Source organism: Brienomyrus brachyistius, chromosome 1 (assembly GCF_023856365.1).
Source record: "Brienomyrus brachyistius isolate T26 chromosome 1, BBRACH_0.4, whole genome shotgun sequence".
Classification (NCBI taxonomy): domain Eukaryota; kingdom Metazoa; phylum Chordata; class Actinopteri; order Osteoglossiformes; family Mormyridae; genus Brienomyrus; species Brienomyrus brachyistius.
In genome coordinates, this window is record NC_064533.1 from 8,918,242 (window position 1) to 8,932,923 (window position 14,682).

General features: G+C 46.7%; 1 protein-coding gene and 1 long non-coding RNA gene across 2 annotated transcripts in view; one reads left to right on the forward strand and one right to left on the reverse strand.

The window, feature by feature from the left end:
• Positions 1-1,280: 1,280 nt before the first annotated feature.
• Positions 1,281-14,404, reverse strand: LOC125743056 (uncharacterized). The gene is made up of 3 exons (XR_007398272.1): positions 14,275-14,404; positions 1,880-2,027; positions 1,281-1,423 (listed from the first exon to the last, which is right to left on the reverse strand). It is a non-coding gene; the product is annotated as an uncharacterized LOC125743056 (long non-coding RNA).
• The window catches only part of mgat4c (mgat4 family member C), a 74,108-nt gene continuing 73,813 nt past the window's right edge, over positions 14,388-14,682 (forward strand). The window contains exon 1 of the mRNA XM_049015544.1: positions 14,388-14,536. The gene's annotated coding sequence lies outside the window, so the exon portion shown is untranslated. The remainder of the gene's footprint in view (positions 14,537-14,682) is intronic.

The window sequence follows — 14,682 nt, forward strand, 5'->3', positions numbered from 1 at the left end:
TAATATTAAGTTATTTTCTAGATAAGACACAAATGAATATACCTCCTCACCCTGTAAATGCTATAATGGCGAAAACAATCACCGCCTGCAATCATCACAGTGTGTTACTGGAACTGATGGAATTATAGTGGGAATGGTGATTAAAAACCAACGTCCCACCCCAGCAAACGTGCCGGTCACATCTCTACGCTGTACTATGCAAACATTAGTGTGCTAATATGGCAATGATTCTCATTAAAATGCTTTAAAGTGGTCAGTAGTACTTCAATTAGTGTTCTGTACGAGGACATCTGGAATCCCACAGCTAAGGCTGTGAAGCTTAAATCCTGCACAGTGTGTTTAATGCCCTGTAATTCCTGCGATTCCTTAAGCATGCACATTCAGAGTTACGATGACCATGTTCTTTATAATGCATTGAATGTGCATTATAGCTATTTATTATGCTATTTTACGATTACATTTATAACACTGTAAATCAAAGTTAGAGTCTCCAAGTGTCTATTTTTGCCAGTGTTTTGTAGTCAAGCACTAAACGCAGGGCTTAAATTATCCCCAAGTCCTTGTGAGGTCAAGGGCCAGCTTGCATTCAAAAATGCGTTCAGATCCACTGCGTTTTGACCACTTTTCCATGGTACCTGAGAAAGGGAGGATATCGTAGAGGCCCCAAATTAAGTTGCAGTTTTAAATGCGGCTGCTTTATTTCTGGAGAATGTTGTATGTGCTACACGTTAAACGCATACAGATGAGGTACATACTACGCTAACATGTTTGGAAGGCTCCCAAAGCTGCTTCTGCTAAGAGGTTAATTACACGCATTAATTAAGCCTGTAGCAGCAGCTCGGGGGCACGGGGAGGGGGGGACTCTGCAGTAGCTTCATTCATTATGAATCGGCGGCGCCCTGCTGAGGCGGCGCTCAGTGAGGTGTCCAGTGTCACCCGGCACAAAAGCCGCGGTAAAAACACAGAGCTCGCTTCCGAGTCATTCTCACAGCTCACAGCGTCCACCAAAAACTAGGTGTTTGAAAAATACAATGGTGGATGAACAATGCAGCCAGAGGGACCCTGGATTCCGCACCGTTTGCTGCTGGGCAGCTATGGCACACATGCAGCTCTTGAAGCGGCCGTGCAGGGAAGGTAAACCCCGACGTGCAGCCTGAAAGGGTGAAACCAAAGCCCTCCTTACTGCGTGTGACTGTCTCAGCTCGCAGCAGGAGACAGCGAGTGCTTTCGTGTCGCCGGGTGACCTTTGACCCCTCTGCTGGCGTGGGCTGTTTGTTTTGCCGTGCCGAGTAAGGCCGTAAATCACACATGACAGCAGTGAAACTTTGGGTCAGGCCCCCTGTGATGGATCCGGCCCGCCGGTTCTGCTCCCGTGCCTGGGGCCCTCACCGCTGGTACCAGATCCGCTCAAACAGCTCGAGTCCTGAGGAGAAGCGGGTTAACAGATGGACGGCTGCCCTCTCCTCTCCGCTCCGCTGTCATCACACTGGCCTCTGCACTGCTGCCTTACAGGCGTATCACTTACAGGCGTATGCTGCCTTACAGACATCGAAAAGGCAGAGGCAGGCATTAATGGGTATACATGTGACTGTGTCTGTGGATGGATACGTAGGCATGATTTGATACACAAAATTCTATTGGTCTGTGTGTAGCTATGGATTGATACGCACCATCCTATTGGTCTGGGTATAGGTATGATTTCACACAAAGTGTCCCATTGATTTATGTAGGTATGATTTGATGGTCGGATAAGACTCAGAAACATGATATCAGGTTTAAAATAATAACTTTAAAAAAGTTTGAGAAATAGAAAGTTTGAGTCATAGAAATACTTGAAGTAGTTATAGGAGAAGACAGATTGTTAGACATCAATACTAACATTAGGCATGTGAGTGTTATTCTCAGTAAGGTGGTCATCAGAACGGAGGCGGCTTCAGGTCAGTCTCTGTGCTGGGGTGATGCTTCAGGCCTTCGGGGTCATGGAGGGCAGAGGTGCCCAGGTTTGGGACTGGCAGATGCTCTGGACCCTAACAGATATGACAGCAGAGCATTGGTGCAGTACCATTCTTAGCAGCAGAGGCTGTGATATTTAAGGCAAGATGGACTAAAATAGACCTCAGTGAGCTAGACTGAAATGGAACATCTTCAGGCTGGATTTAAGTGTGAAGGTACGATCCAGTACATTGACAGAGACTTTGGTCCCAAAAACTAGGAACCCAGTATGTGAAGGCTGATTTTTGGAGACGACATCATCTTTTCGGCATATCTCTGGGAGATCTAGGAGATCATCTCTGAGAAACATTTTTATAGAGGTGCTGTAAACACAAACCAAAGTTTAAGACCTTTGATTCCAGATCCTGAACCTTATCTGCTTACATCTTTACACGAGTATGTGGGTGTTTAACACTGCATTGTCTGGAGTTGTACAGTACATACCGTGAATGAATCTTTACTAAGTTTTATTGCCTATAAACTAGCTTTTCACTAGCATGTAATGCTGCCATTGAATGCAGCGTAGAAGACCTACGGCTTTGTTCATCTCCTGAAAATGTGATTATATCCGTATCTGTGATTTATATCCGTATCTGATCGGCATGTCACTCTGGGACAGCAGTGTCTCACTGGCTTTCAGGTGCTATTTATAACCTTTTATTTATTTCTCCCATTTTTGTTCAATGCATATAATATAATGCTGTCACAAGAACATGCATATTTGAACAATTACAAATGTGTACAAAGATTTCTTTCTACATGCCGAATACATACGTAAATTTTTTTTTTTTAATACGCAGCGCACGCTTAACGTTAGTGCCAGGTCAGTGCCGCAGCTCCGTCTGGCACGTCCAGGTAATCTGTTAAACGACTCGAGACAGTCTGTGAGATGTGGTTCATCCATCTCTTATTATTTCTATGACATTGAAAGACATATGAGCTGTTGTGCTGGAGTGAAATAAATATTAAATTCTTTGATGTGCTTTCAGCTAAGGAGTGAGGTCACAGAGTCTGTGTGTGAGGCGTGCGCCTGTTCATGCCTGAGGCGTGACAGAGTCCGTGTGTGAGGCTCGTGCCATTCATGTGTACATGCTTTGTGGAACACCCCCAGGAGACCAGTGTGGTTGAATCCAGAAACTTGTCATGGACAGAAGCATATGGCTGTAAAGTCGCTCCTGATCCCATCTCTGTCTTTGGGATGGAAGACAGAGTGAATTTTCTGAGATTGGGATTCTGTTTTGTAAAAACAAAACTGGTGATATTCTAGCTAATAGCAGGTTGTGGGAACACACTTTAAAACACAGACCTAGAGCCATCTCTGCAGCCCACTGTGATCCCTCAGTGATGATGTGCTATTCTTGGGGCGTCTGTGTCCATTCGTTGTCACAGGTGAGCAGGTGTCTCACCACATCACAGCGCCACCATCTGCACAGCTCGCAGGATGCAGTGGCAGGTTAGAAACCGCAGGTACCGGCAGGATCATTTTTGGCGCCTGAGGAACAGCCGGGCTGATTTACCTTTGATGGCAGCTCCCAGGCTCGGCGGGAAAGGAGACAAAGCTTGCAGTGAAATCCGAAAGGCAGTGTGTTTATGCAAAAATATAAACAGCTGGGATAATTATGTGAGGAAAAGGTGCCTTTATCATCTCCTGAAGCCTAAAACATACAGCAGGAAATGGCAGAAGAGTGAAATGGGGGAGTGTGCAGTAGAAATAAGACACCAGGGGCATTCTGGGAAACCTCTGATCACGCAACAGTGAAAGACTGGGGTATAAACGAGTACCGCTTCCAGCTCGATGGCCGATATTCGGACTGTCAGTGATTTTAAACGGCAAAGAAAGAAGATAACGCTTCTGTATGCCACCTTATAGTAACAATGCTGAAAAATGTCACCGACACAAGCTGGCCTTTGAGCGCCCCCGATTCTCAACAGCCGGGCATCACCGCTTCACCGTCTTTTGTAAAGAAGCACCTACGCAAGGCTTAAAGTAAAACGCCAGCTAAATGAGCCAGACAGACAGGTCTCATTCAATGGAATTAACACAGAACAAATTAACAAATGCCCGTTAATGTCTGAGTCTGCATGTGACACGTGTGCCCGTTCATGTCTGAGACGTGTCTGAGTCTGCATGTGACGCGTGTGCCCGTTCATGTCTGAGACGTGTCTGAGCCTGCATGTGACGCGTGTGCCCGTTCATGTCTGAGACGTGTCTGAGCCTGCATGTGACGCGTGTGCCCGTTCATGCCTGAGGTGTGTCTGAGTCTGCATGTGACGCGTGTGCCCGTTCATGCCTGAGACGTGTCTGAGTCTGCATGTGACGCGTGTGCCCGTTCATGCCTGAGACGTGTCTGAGTCTGCATGTGACGCGTGTGCCCGTTCATGTCTGAGACGTGTCTGAGTCTGCATGTGACGCGTGTGCCCGATCATGCCTGAGACGTGTCTGAGTCTGCATGTGACGCGTGTGCCCGTTCATGCCTGAGACGTGTCTGAGTCTGCATGTGACGCGTGTGCCCGTTCATGCCTGAGACGTGTCTGAGCCTGCATGTGACGTGTGTGCCCGTTCATGTCTGAGACGTGTCTGAGCCTGCATGTGACGCGTGTGCCCATTCATGTCTGAGACGTGTCTGAGCCTGCATGTGACGTGTGTGCCCGTTCATGTCTGAGACGTGTCTGAGCCTGCATGTGACGTGTGTGCCCGTTCATGTCTGAGATGTGTCTCTGCATGTGACGCGTGTGCCCGTTCATGCCTGAGGCGTGTCTCTGCATGTGACGTGTGTGCCCGTTCATGCCTGAGGCGTGTCTCTGCATGTGACGCGTGTGCCCGTTCATGCCTGAGGCGTGTCTCTGCATGTGACGTGTGTGCCCGTTCATGCCTGAGGCGTGTCTCTGCATGTGACGTGTGTGCCCGTTCATGCCTGAGACGTGTCTCTGCATGTGACGCGTGTGCCCGTTCATGCCTGAGGCGTGTCTCTGCATGTGACGTGTGTGCCCGTTCATGCCTGAGACGTGTCTGAGTCTGCATGTGACGCGTGTGCCCGTTCATGTCTGAGATGTGTCTCTGCATGTGACGCGTGTGCCCGTTCATGTCTGAGATGTGTCTCTGCATGTGACGCGTGTGCCCGTTCATGCCTGAGGCGTGTCTTTGCATGTGACGTGTGTGCCCGTTCATGCCTGAGACGTGTCTCTGCATGTGACGCGTGTGCCCGTTCATGCCTGAGACGTGTCTGAGTCTGCATGTGACGCGTGTGCCCGTTCATGTCTGAGGCGTGTCTCTGCATGTGATGCGTGTGCCCGTTCATGCCTGAGGCGTGTCTCTGCATGTGACGCGTGTGCCCGTTCATGCCTGAGACGTGTCTGAGTCTGCATGTGACGCGTGTGCCCGTTCATGTCTGAGGCGTGTCTCTGCATGTGATGCGTGTGCCCGTTCATGCCTGAGGCGTGTCTCTGCATGTGACGCGTGTGCCCGTTCATGCCTGAGGCGTGTCTCTGCATGTGACGCGTGTGCCCGTTCATGCCTGAGACGTGTCTGAGTCTGCATGTGACGCGTGTGCCCGTTCATGCCTGAGGCGTGTCTCTGCATGTGACGCGTGTGCCCGTTCATGCCTGAGGCATGTCCGAGTCTCCATGTGACGCATCTGAGTCCACATGCGAGGCCTGTACCCCTCATATCTGGGTTTTCCCATCTTTCCGAATCCTACCTGTTGTTTGCCTTTGCTCTCTGATTCCCGTCAGCCTTGCCTTGCGTACCTGACAGACCGTCACTGCGTCATCCGTGCCTTTCCTCCTACACGTTTCTGTGAGATTATGTAGAACTTGAGGTATCAGCAGAATGTGTTTGGCATCTGAGCCCCCCCCCTCCCCAAAAACCACTGGGGGGTCCTTCTGGCTCAGAGGCCCTCTGGCTGACCCTGCTTCTGCTGGGCCAAACTCTTACAGTATATTTATGTATATCAGTGCAGGTTGCACAATATTACAGCCTGTATAATTATTTCATGTAGCAAATGACATTGACTAAAAAGTGACCAGTGTTTTGAATGTAGTTCTCCCCTTCATTCTTCCATATGCAACACATACAGTATTCAAGCTCATGCTGTATTCCCTGTGAGTTTTGTACCTCGAGTTTCTCCAGATAATTCCCAAATTAAAATAACTACAATTTCAGCATTTTAAACATCTACATAAATAATGTATCTGGTTAATTAATATGATCCTCTTGAGTTTTAACCCACCTACTGATTTTTAATATTCGCTTTTTGCTGATAAGAATGACTTAATTGCTGTTCACACAAAATAAACGCCATTAATTTGGATGGGTGCAGAGTAATACGAGTTAAAGAGCAGCCCATGGACAGTGAAACCTAGTGCGTCTCCCCGGCGAAGACCGCAGACCCTGGCAGCACAGCTGGATGGATATATGCCCCCCCCCCCAACCGCTCGGACCCGTGCCACTGACGAAGGCCAATCCCCGGCTGGCCTTCTACGCCTTACACACTTCATAAAACCTTGAATGTAAACCCACGGCAATTGGGCACCACTCAGGTGGTGTGTGGATCAGTGGGTAAGAGGGGCAGGCCTGTGGTTGGAAGGTTGCTTGTTTGAATCCCAGGTCGGCAAAGTAAGCAAGGCCCAAACACCTGGTTGGTCTATCCTTCCTTTCTCGGTTGTATGTTGCTTTGCATGAAAGCATCTGATAAATGTTTTTGAATGAAGTACAGAGAGAAAAGATGTCGCCTATAGACTGTTATGCCAGTGAAAGTCCATCCATCCATTTTCTATAACCCTGTTCAGGGGGCTAAGGACACAAGGCAGGGATGAGGTGCCAACTAATTGCAGGGCAGGCTCACACATCTACAGACAATTTGGCAACTCTAATTAGCCTCAGCATGTCTTTGGACTGGGGGAGGGGGGGGAACCAGTGTATGAGGAGGAAACCCCACAACAACAGAGGGGGAACATGTAAACTCTACACACAGAACCTCAGCAAGGGCATTAACTCTGATCCCAGGGATGCAAGGCGACAACAGTAACCACTGCAGCACTGCGCTGCTACACTCTCGGTCATATTAAGTTTCAGATTTTTGGAGAGCACTACATAATGACACCCAGGGTTCAGTGGAATGGACCCTTTTTCACATTACTGATGCTGCCAGAATGTTAAGCGAACATTCAGAGAGCCCTTGTCGTAGCCTTTATCGGACGTGATGTTGAAAGCTTTTGGTCACTGAGGCTAAAAGTTACTAAAAATCCCCCAAAGCTAATCTGAGTGCAGTTGAGATGCTTTAAGAGACTTTTAAACACATCTCATAAATTACCATCCTGATCAGTCTCTGTAACGACTCTCTCCACTGCTTCAAATCCATGCTCTACTCCTGTTTTACCTCCCCTTTCACAATAGATGCTCTCAAGAATACGGGTGGGTGGGGGGGGGGGGTGGGTTGGTTGGCTTAACTTAAGCTGGAAGTCATGATCGTCCAATCCTTTGGGTAAGGAACATTCCTATTGGACAATCATAGAAGTCCTGCTTCATAAACCCCAGGAGACTAGTGCGAATGAATACAGACGCCTGCCATAGACACAGCCATTCGGCTGGAAGGTCGATCCGTAACCATGCTCTCTGTTATTGGGTCGAAGCACAGGGTTCCTTTTCTGAGACTGAGATTCTGGTTTGTAAAAACAAAACAGGTACCGGCAGGATCATTTTTGGCACCTGAGGAACAGCCGGGCTGATTTACCTTTGATGGTAGCTCCCAGGCTCGGCGGGAAAGGAGACAAAGCTTGCAGTGAAATCTGAAAGGCAGTGTGTTTATGCAAAAATATAAACAGCTGGGATAATTATGTGAGGAAAAGGTGCCTTTATCATCTCCTGAAGCCTAAAAATACAGCAGGAAATGGCAGAAGAGTGAAATGGGGGAGTGTGCAGTAGAAATAAGGCACCAGGGGCATTCTGGGAAACCTCTGATCACGCAACAGTGAAAGACTGGGGTATAAACCAGTACTGCTTCCAGCTCGATGGCCGATATTCGGACTGTCAGTGATTTTAAACGGCAAAGAAAGAAGATAACGCTTCTGTATGCCACCTTATAGTAACAATGCTGAAAAATGTAACCGACACAAGCGAGGCGTTATCCATCAGCACATATTTATCTGGCTGTCCTGCCCATAGCTGCACTTCACAGGATGGCCAAAGTATCACTTAACACTTACAGCTGGCCTTAGAGCGCCCCCTAGGCTCAACAGCCGGGCACCACCGCTTCACCATCTTCTGTAAAGAAGCACCTATGCAAGGCTTAAAATGAAACACCGGCTAAACGACCTAGATAGACGAATCACTTTGAATGGAATTAACACAGAACAAAAGAAAACGATGATGCATTTTTTTGTTTAGCTGACACTATCCAAAGTGACGTATTTTCCAGAAAGCAGGTTCAGCCAGTTCATGGTCCAGCTGGGAGTTAAGAGCCCTTGTTCCAGGGGACCAACAGATAAATTACTTTGCCGACCACAGGATTTGAACTTGTGGCCTTACAATCGCAGACATAGCATCCTAATCCACTGAAACATATAATATTATGACATCACTTAGATGGCAATTAATACAAAGGCTTGCTGAGGCTGATGGGTAGGTGTTAGTGAGGGAGAGAATAGTCTGGGATGCACAGTGAAGCACAGTGCCTCATTAAAGCTGGAGGCCTCTCTAGAAGATTCAATTAAACATCAGCTGCCATCAATCCTTTAATGTTTTTGCCGTTCCTCCCACCGCAGCAAATACGTAAGGGGAGATATGAAGGTGGGGCAAGAAGATGTGGGAGATTCCTTCTATTCAAAACAGAATGAAATGTCCATAATATAAAAAAATGTTTCGCAGGGGTGTTAAAAATGTAATAGTCTGCTTTGCACACCATCAGCTTCGGTGTCGATAAAAAAAAAAGGAGAGACAGCCTGACGCATGTGTTCAGGAAGGACAACGCTGAGTGTTCAGCTTTTCCAACAGGAAGTACAGCAACACTGGCCATAATAAACCATCGAGGCGGTGAAATCGAGATTTAGGGACGCAGGCCACCGTAGCGGTGTGCAGTTCTGATGAGGGGCAGACTGCAAGAGAGATGCTATCATTCTCATTATTATTATAACAATTATATTTGGCTTTCATGTGGAGACAGCACTGGCCTAAAACAGTTGGTACAGTCAGTATATCCTTTGATACAGACTGCCGTTCGATTTTAGCTCTGATGCCAAGGAGTCCGCCAAAAGCCCACAAGTATTGCGTACGCATACACTGATTATAAATCCTACCCCCTGCTGTTGGCTAAAAGCAGGCATCTTTAAAACGGAGCTGCTCATCCAAACCCCGACGGCCATCTTTGTTATTGGTCTAATACTCCTAATGCGGGCTTTTATCTTCCATGCGAGTCCTGCAGCCTGGCTCTCGCCGCTGCCGCCTGAACCCCTTTGCGCCCCTGCTGATTTCCTGCTTTTCAGATCCTAAACCCGCCATTAATCCCTTTCATGCAGGAAGCACCATCACAGCAGAGCATGCTCTAAAAAGCTGCATTAGGGCCAGCGTTCTGGCACTGCGGGCTTAATGTGGATATCGGCACAAGTGGGGTAATTTCCGACTTCCTGTTCTGTCAGTGAGAAACGCACAGAGACATTTAGCAGGAACTGAGTCAAAAGTACTTAACATATACTGTGAAAAGAATATTTACTCCTATGGATTATTTTTTTTTCCCCCAGAAAATTCAGTCTCTAAAATAATCATGTCATATTAAGTACAGCGGAAAAAAAAAAAAAACAGGAATATGAAAATGACCAGATACGACCGTGAACATTGCTGGAGCTGCAGGCTTTGAAGATGAAGCTTATGTAAGATATGAGCGAAACTTCCCCAGTGTGAAATGAGGAATCATCCCAGCTTCAAAATGGGTCACCGAAGAAGGTGCAGCACTTCGCCATAAAAGAAGCTCTCGAATGAAACGCGATTTCCATGCACGCTTGGGCTGAATTCTTATCAAGGCGCGCTCCCGAAAGCTTTGCCTTCGCTGCGCTTTATTCCCGCCGTCATTCAGCCGAAAACGAGGGCAGATGCTTGTCTCAGAGACTGTGAGAAAAATATGAAGCACGTTTCCCCTGGATTTCAGCGAGTGCAGAACAATGAAGGGAACTATTAGTTGCCTAATTGGCCTTTGCTATTTGAAGCCCTTTGTGAAAGACTCTTCTAGAATCAGATGTACTTCTGTGGCTCGGAATTTAATACACCTTACCGGTGCAGAGTATCAAGTGAGCACTTAGTGTAATAACATGGCTAATTTGAAGGCGAATGCTTTGTAATAATAGGGACCACGCCACTGTAGCCTCCACGCTGATGGAAGTGACCCTTTTCATGTCGACGTTAGCGAGATATCACTCTGAACAGCTTATTTAAGGAGAAGAGCTCTATATCAAAGCGAGACAGGGGCCTCGTAATGGAAATCCAATCCACTGAGGTCAGCAACGAACACATGTTATGAAGAAAGCACCGTGATGAGCAGTGGAGGCTCCTGCAGCAGCAGCGGATTGGAACCAGGACGCTGACTGTTGCAGGCCGGACACCCCAGGAAAAGGGGCTGATTTGAGCAGGATCAGGACTTCGCATGGAGCCTTCCTGTAAAGGCTCCCCAGGGACTCACTGAGCCCCAGAGCGGGAAAGGGTGAATCAGTGGAAAAGAGAAATGTTAGGGTGGAAAAGTGAGATCCTCAAGGTAGAAAATGAGAGATCTCAGGGTGGAAAAGGGAGATCCTCACAGGTGGAATGGAGATCTCAGGGTGGAAAAGTGAGATCCTCAAGGTAGAAAATGAGAGATCTCAGGGTGGAAAAGGGAGATCCTCACAGGTGGAACGGAGATCTCAGGGTGGAAAAGGGAGATCCTCAAGGTAGGAAATGAGAGATCTCAGGGTGGAAAAGGGAGATCCTCACAGGTGGAACGGAGATCTCAGGGTGGAAAAGGGAGATCCTCACAGGTGGAATGGAGATCTCAGGGTGGAAAAGGGAGATCCTCAAGGTAGGAAATGAGAGATCTCAGGGTGGAAAAGGGAGATCCTCACAGGTGGAACGGAGATCTCAGGGTGGAAAAGGGAGATCCTCACAGGTGGAATGGAGATCTCAGGGTGGAAAAGGGAGATCCTCAAGGTAGGAAATGAGAGATCTCAGGGTGGAAAAGGGAGATCCTCACAGGTGGAATGGAGATCTCAGGGTGGAAAAGGGAGATCCTCACAGGTGGAATGGAGATCTCAGGGTGGAAAAGGGAGATCCTCACAGGTGGAATGGAGATCTCAGGGTGGAAAAGGGAGATCCTCAAGGTAGGAAATGAGAGATCTCAGGGTGGAAAAGGGAGATCCTCACAGGTGGAACGGAGATCTCAGGGTGGAAAAGGGAGATCCTCACAGGTGGAACGGAGATCCTCAAGGTAGGAAATGAGAGATCTCAGGGTGGAAAAGGGAGATCCTCACAGGTGGAACGGAGATCTCAGGGTGGAATAGGGAGATCCTCACAAGTGGAACGGAGATCTCAGGGTGGAAAAGGGAGATCCTCTACACAAAAAAGTCATCGCTTGTGGAACTCGGGTGTAGTAGATACTGTACCATTCATTACCATTCATTAATGCAATCAAATATACAGCACAATTCATAAAATATTAGTGTCAGCAAAGAGCTGCAGAACGCCATCATGTAGTCCACATGAGAGCAGACGGACAGACGCCTGGCACTGAATATTCCGGAATTCCAGACGTGTGATGGGAAGCTCGGCCTTTGTCACAGACAGGAATCATTGAACTTCTGATGAAATGGTGCCGCTGTCCTGTGATTCAGGCAAGGATTGACGCTACATTTTTAGCCTTTTTTATCAGATGTTTTGGTCCTTGTTTACCAGCATTCCTTCCTTAAGCAGTACCACACTGTGAGTGATGCCCCTGCCACCCCCTCCATGCCCAGTGAAAATACCCACTGCTGAACATGGAATAAACCCAATCTGGGTTGTCTCACTTTATTTACATGTCTACATGTGTATTTATTATTTGCACTTCTTTATTTCTATTGTCTATCTCTATTTTTCTTTTGTTCTATTGTTTTTTGTACATTTTTTTCCACGATTGTATGTTTAATTGTATGTTTCTTTACCTCATGTCACCACTTGCAAAAAAATAATAATAATTACTAATTACTCTATTTTATTCATCTACATAATTTATTATATTGATTGTCTTGATTGTTCTGCACGATACCTCAAAGTAAATTCCTTGTCGGTAAAAGTAAGTAAAAGTACACCCTGTACTAGTACTTTTTTGTACTTAGCGGATAAATAGATTCTGGTTCTGGTTCTGATGAAAGACTCGGAGACTGTGGATTTAGTCCAGCTGTGTCAGTCTTCCATCCTTCCTCAGGGACCTACAGGCTTCCCCACATTTCAGCTGTAGTTATGGACTAAAGGAAGTCCGGGAGCCTGACCCGACCCGACCCAATCCGACATGACCCAAGCTTTTCCGGCAATGGCTGATTATTCTCCATATGTGCATTTGAGAGTCTCAGTCAGCACCTTTGGCATAGGACAGTATCTCCGGAAAGATCCAGAAGGTTCATAGGAGTTTTACTCACACAAAAAAAGCCATCAGATTGTAGAGGAGGTACGTCCAAGCAACTAGAAGAGGTGAAACCAACCTATCCGATGTCTTGGTCCCGCCTCCTCTAGTCGCTTCAACCCACTTCCTCTACAATCTGATTGGTTATCTCTCTGAACCAATAATTTTTCCTTCTGCCCTCAGAACATTTCTGTGTAACACTCCCATGAGCATCCAGAAGCTATAAGCATGAGACTGCAGCTTGACCATCCCATGACCAAGCCAGAGGATCTATTGCCTAATATTATTGTACATGAAAATAGGACCAAATGAAGCACATTAAAGGGTGCCCAGTGAGAGTAAGCATCTTCACACATTGCAGGTACAACACCTTCCCCCGGATCACCTCCAAATCACACCCACCCGCACCACTGCCACCACCATGCCAGCCATCCCGTGTGCTTTACTTTGATGGTATATTTCTGCTTCTCTGAAAAACACTCCTTATAACCGAATATGAACTGTTTTCCGTTGACAGCTTTGATGATGTGAATAATATAAGCTTCTCAAATGTGAAATGCAGAGCCTCTGCAGATCTACAGGATATCTGGAGAGGATTACGTCAGTTTGTCAGTCGTCGGTTCCTCCTGAAACTAGGACACCTTCCATCTTCCAGCCAGCACACATTTTAGCGGGAACAGAAAATAAAGGCAGAATAGCATGACTCACAGGTTGCACTGTGTTTACTGACTGGTTACGGCTGATTAATGTTCTGTTTAACTCTATGGGGGTGACAGGGTCACATCTTGAAAGAATGCCCCCCCAGGGACCAATAAAGCTCCATCTTATCTTATCCAGTATCTTATCTTATTTTGAAGCATCTATTCCTGTCATCGTGATCCAGCACATACATGCAATATGAACAGAGACATGTATATTTTATAAATCGACAAGATGCAACCCACACATCAACCCCCCCCCCCCCCCAACACACACACACACACACACATACCCTTTGCTACGGTTTTGCCAGATTCAATTCTTTTCTCGAGTGTAGATCCTCCTGGAGTCATTAGTCACCAGATGAGTCAGTGAACGCCCTTAACAACTGAAAATACGGCCTAAATATTAAAGCTGCAGAAATAAGTTCTCATCTCATCGGGCTACTGAGTCACCTCATCCTGAATTCGAAGACGTGCAAAAGGGATAATGATTACTTTAAAACGGCTTCGCAACAACTGAGTTAATTAATCTCCTTTTTCTGATGGATCTTTGAAGGTTTAGCATCACATTTTAAAGTCTCCGTACTTTACCCTACTGTAAATATAATGAAGAATTAATACTCACACTTCAGGCAGCATAACTACCAGCACAATGATATGACAGTGACACAACTAATCCGATCCAGAAAAACCTCGTGTTCACTAAAATGGTGTATTAAAATACACATATCCAACAGGAAATTGGGTTAGGGAAATGCAACTCCAAAACGTAGTGACTTATGCCATGGGAAATTAATTACATAAAAAAACCGTCATGCCAGTGGTCCATAATATAATCATATGCATTTTATATAAGAAACAACAATAATAATATAGTGACCCCGCGGTATATTGCGGTTCAGCTATCTCGCCCCCGCTAGTTCGCGGGTTTTTCCCCGACGCGTTGCAGTTCCCTGCGTATCGCGTACCTTACTTGTGGTCCGATTGTTTTCCTTTTGTTTTAAGCCCTACGATGGCTCCCAAGCGTCCCGCATCTTCTACGCCTTCTGGTAGCAGTGAGCCAAAGCGCCAGAGGAAGACCTTGACCATTCAGGAGACGGTAAAACTCCCGGATATGCTTCGGGATAGGAAAGCGTTACGCGGACCTCGCGGACCATTATGGCTTGAATGAATCGACGGTACGATACATCAAGACGGACGAAAAGAATATGAGCCACCGCATCACTTTCCGTAAGTCAAACAGTAAAGAGGGTGGCAACTACTCGGAATAAAGCCACCGTTAAAATGGAATCACATACGTATACATTATTAATTATTATTATTATTATTTATTATGCTACTCGTATCCTTAGCCCGACATCCACATGGCATATGTG